This window comes from Suricata suricatta, chromosome 2 (assembly GCF_006229205.1).
Source record: "Suricata suricatta isolate VVHF042 chromosome 2, meerkat_22Aug2017_6uvM2_HiC, whole genome shotgun sequence".
NCBI classification, from domain to species: domain Eukaryota; kingdom Metazoa; phylum Chordata; class Mammalia; order Carnivora; family Herpestidae; genus Suricata; species Suricata suricatta.
This window is the reverse complement of record NC_043701.1, coordinates 95,220,209-95,225,264: the sequence shown is the minus strand read 5'-3', so window position 1 is coordinate 95,225,264 and position 5,056 is coordinate 95,220,209.

Genomic DNA, 5,056 nt, shown 5'->3' with positions numbered 1-5,056 from the left:
AGCTGCGCGGACAGCGAGCGCCACCGTGCGCCCCGCGCTCGCGCTGCAGCGCGCCTGGCGCCTGCGTTGCGCGCGGGACGGGGCCTGCGCTTCCCAGACCCCTGGCCCTGCGCGAGCCGACCGTGGGAATCGCGGTGGTGAGCCTTCCCGGAGCTCACCTCCTGGCTCTCCAGAGACACCCGGGCCAGAGACAGTTGGGGGTTTCCCATCTTTCCTTGCTCTCCAAACTCGCAGCATCCGCGAGCGGCTGTTCCTCGCGGCCTCTCTGTCCCACCCTATCCCGGGGTGGCACGCCCTGCACTGCATCCTGCCAGTGCCACCCGGGCCTTCCCTGGCATGGACGGGACAAGGTCGTTCTTCCCAAACTGGTTTGGATTTCTCTTAGGGAGACTGCCTTAGCAACGACTCCCTGCCCTCCTTCACCCCCAGTGTTCTTTTCTGGCGAAACCGCTGCATTCGATCGCACCCACCCCATCCCTCGCGGCGTTCCACAAAGTACAGCGTCCTCCGCTGGCGGGAAGTTTTAGTCTTGTTATTTTATTACTGGTTTGCCAGACTCAAATCAAGAAACTAACGCACCTTTAACCACACTGCTATCATAAAGGAAGCAAAAATCAAGTCTGATTGGCTGTGAAAAAAACTGCCCTTTTTGATTTTGGGAATCAAAGAACCAAATAGGCACCTCATTGACTACTAAGGGGAACATTTTATAGCTGGAGAGAGAGAAAGAACGAAGGTGTGTGTGTGTGTGTGTGTGTGTGTGTGTGTGTGTGTGTGTGTGAGTGAGAGAGAGAGAGAGAGAGAGAGAGAGAGAGAGAGGGAGAGAGAGAGAGAGAGAGAATCACTGTACCTGTTGAACAATACTCAACTTTTCTTTACCACCTTGTGCAAAAATCCAGCAACTTCTCTTGGGCTTTCTTCTCCCACCTTGCCTCTTGACCCTTTGGGCACCTAGGTATTTGGGGAGCGCTAACAGCATTCTCAGGAACCATATTTGGGTGACACCTGAAGTAAGGGGAGGACAGAAGCACGCTTTAAAAGGTCTTTACTTGGAGAATGTCCCTGCCGCTTCCTGGGCAGCCCGAGGAAAGGAGCTGGCTCGTCGTAAACCTCTTTCCCGCTCCTCTCTTAGGCTCCTCTAGGACTTAGACTCTCTCATCTTGGAAGTTCATCGCACAGGCTTGGATTCATGGGTTACGCTTTGTACTCTGGAGGTATGCCAAGGATTAAACTTGGTGCTTATTGATGGTTAGGCATGCACCGTCTATCTGCGTATAAGGCGCCCTGTGAGGCTGCTGCACCGTAGATGTCTTCCTCCACACTTGCATCCGGGGAGTTCTCAGAGCAGCACACCTGCGCACGACAGGGCTCCAGCCTCGTCGCGCCAGCGGCTAAATCCAGGAGCTCTATTGACGCCTGTCCCGGTATGGAGAAAGGCAGGGGAATGACCTATCAGGTATGCCGTGGGGGCCTCGAGTGCCAAGCCCCTGCAGCCCCCCTCCCCGATAGAAACATTCTGATGGCCAGAAGCCCCAGGATATACTTGCCGCGACCACCTCTGGAGCCGTCACCACCCTCCTCCCCCAAAGTAGCCGGTGACTCGAGCCCCCGCCCCCACCCCTCTCTCCGGGGTCCGGAAAGCCGGCCAGCGCTGGAATGCCGGGTTCTCTCACCCTATTGTGCCTAGGTGTTGCAAACCACTGGAGGACAGAGCTCCGCGCTTTGATCTCATGTCCCAGTCATTCTTTAGCACAGAGGGGTGAGTTTAAATTAAATTTCTTTCTTTACTGATAAGTTCTAATGGGCCTCAGAAGGTGAATAATTATGCAGTAACATTTCATGGGTTGTTGGAGTGGGGATTCCCACTGCGCCGTCGCCAGGAACAGAATGTCCCCGGTACGCTCCCTGCTAAATGAAGCTTCTCAAGTAAGCTACAAGTGTCTTTCAGATCTCGGTGCGGATGATAGTTCTTACCTGCTCTCACCTTTCTTGCTCCTGCAAAGCAGTTTGTCCTCACATCTTCCCATTTAAGTTTGTGGTTTAAAAATAATTTAAAAAAGTCTCTATTAAAGATCTTATATTTGAGGGTTAGAAAATACTGCTTTGATGATTAAATAGGCATTCCTATTAAGACAACATACACATTGTTGAAAGCTGGGGCCACATTTTCCTGGGAAAAGGGCGGACGTGCCACCTGGGATTTGTCTCTGAATGTTTGAACTTAGTCTTGCCATTTCTCTTCCCGTATTTTAACGAATTAGGCTTTTTTGCCTGAGTCCTAAGAAAAAGGGTCAAGACTTGGGAGCAGCCACAATCAGTGTTCTGCACCTACCTAGTTTGCAAATTCACAAATGGACTTTTCATGGAGGGGTAGGTTAAAAGAAAAATGCTTTTGCTGCTTTATTCAAAATAGTCATCTACCTATTAGAAAATGTGGACTTAATTTTTTAAGATTTTTATTTTCATTTACCTTCCCCTCAAGATATTAAGAAACAGCATCAACGCTCGAATATATAAATGGTGATGACGTTTTTGATGCTCAAAAGGAAATTAGACTCAACCCAAATCAAAGAAATCTAAATTTGCAATTTAAAAGCACAGTGGAACTCTTTATTGTTTTTTAAAGAAAATCCTTTATGCCCCATTCACATCAGTGTTTCTTTGCATAGCATTTTCCTTGTTTACTTTTCTTCCCTTTACATTTCTTTCTTTAAATGAATTAAGCTCCCACAAGCTTTAAGATTTCTAAATCAACACGTAGAAATTGGAGCCTGCTTATCAAGTTTTCACTTTTCTTTTGGCAACTAATTTGAAAGGGCCCAAACAATGAGTTGATTTACATTATGCTCATTTCACTCTGTACTCTATGCGAATGTTGAAAAAAAAATAATTCACCTAGGGTTATCTTTACATCTTTGAGGGAACTGATCCTTCCAGCTTTAAGTTTTTAGCCACTCCATTTTAAGCAGTGAAACAGAAGAAAGAAAGTAGATGTTTTCCCCCCTAGAGTTCAGATGATTGTGTAGTTCAACTGAAAGTAAAGGATTTGTACTGTGCAATTTTGCACCCAATTTAATGTCCCTAATTATGCAGGTACCCTATCATCAGGTTTCCTATCATTTCAGGAAGTTTTGTGCTCATTCTTCTACACTGATCAATGCTTCATTTCTCTCCTACATACCTATCTTTTATTTTAGCTTTTTCCCCCCCTTTGCATAAGTAGTTTCTTTCCCCTTTCAATTTAACAAACAATGGCTCTTGTAAGGGAGGGGAACCTGGTGGCAGGTGGAAATGCATTTAAAAGATAATCACATTGATATAGTGATGTTTTAAAAATGTTCAGTTATAAAATACTCTTTAACTCTAGAATTTGTCTAGATATATATATAAAGTTCCTGTTTTAAAAAATAAAGTTTCTATTTTGGGGAAAATAATCATTTTAATAACATTAAATTGTATTTTTCCCAAAAACTTTTTAGAAAATAAAGTTCTGATAGGTGACAATTTAGTACCTTTTAGACTGTGATGCAGATTAAATTTTGTTCTTTCTCCTAATAAATAACTAATTTGCTTAAAACTGTAGGAGTTTTCAGTAAGGTACACATATATTTTATTTCCTATGTCTTTAAGAGTGACATATTTTAGTTCGTTGTCACAATTGAATGTTGTAATAGTAATGAAGAGAGAGCAGTAAGACAACCTTGTAAATATTTTGGCAATAGAACATCATATATTCTTCGGTTGCATACACTTGGTAGAAAGCATATGATATAATTTATTTAGTATATGGTGTAATTATTAAACATGAACATACTTTGCTTAGTGATACATTCACTTGAGTGTTTTAATATGTATATCCAGGAAAATCAGAATCAGTGAAGTGTTCCATCCTTAAAATCCCATCTGTTGTTTTGCAGAGAAAATTTTAGTTTCATAAGAGGGGTATGCTGGCAGTCCCTGTTGCAAAGAAATGGGATTTATATCTGTGAAGCTGTTTTGGAAATTACTTTTATTATTTTATAGTCCAAAAGCAGGGCATAACTCTTTTAACTTCATTTTTTAAGGTAAACTTTTCATTTTGAAATAATTTTATATGTATAGAAAAATTGTAAAAATAGTACAGTGAGTTCTGGTAGTTTTCCCTGTTGTTAGCATTTTACATTTCTCTGGTATATTTGTCAAAACTAAGAAATCAATATTGGTGTGTAATTTTTTTAAAAATGAAGAATGAAAGGCAACATGTTTCATCACACATCAGTCAGTGGCAGACTGTAGCTTCGAAAAAGGCTGACCTCGTAATAGTAAGTTACATGAAGAGCTGTTCCTCCGGAATACCCTTTAGAATGAAAGTTTTTATTTCTTTCATATTTAATTAAGATCTAAGAAAACACACCTACCTCATTTTTGTTTCACTTATGGAAGCATCAGATTAAATGTTGAAAGTTTGATAGTTTCACTTCAAGGTAGCAAAAATTTATTCTTAGCGATGATTTATTTGCAGCCTAGACCTGTTTTTTAGTTCTCCAACTTAAAATGATTTATTTACTAATTATTATTGTCCTTAATGTAGTAACTACAGGATACAAATAATTTAATGATTGTATTTATTCCCATCGTATTTTTCAAGTTAAACTCCAGGGTTATTTTTGCTAAGGAACCAGTATGTCAGAGTATAGAAAGCTTTAAAATCTAATGGTTGTCTTGTTTTTTCTTTGTTTAAGCACACGTAAATGTATCTCCTATAGGAGTAATACGTTTGCATGGCTTTTTGTCCTCAGGAAGATTATAAGGAGTTTCATTAAAAAAAGGAAAGTATTCTTTACTCAGAATGTATTTTTACTATATATAGGTTGCCAGATGAATATGGAATACACAGTTAAATTTGAATTTTAGATAAACAACAAATGATTTTTTATGAAAATAGTTTATTGTCTAATTGATTTACATACAACACCCAGTGCTCATTCCAATGAATGCCTTCCTCAAGGCCCATCACCTGTTTTCCCCTCTCCCCCAGCCCCCATCCACCCTCAGTTTGTGCTTTGTAACAAATGAT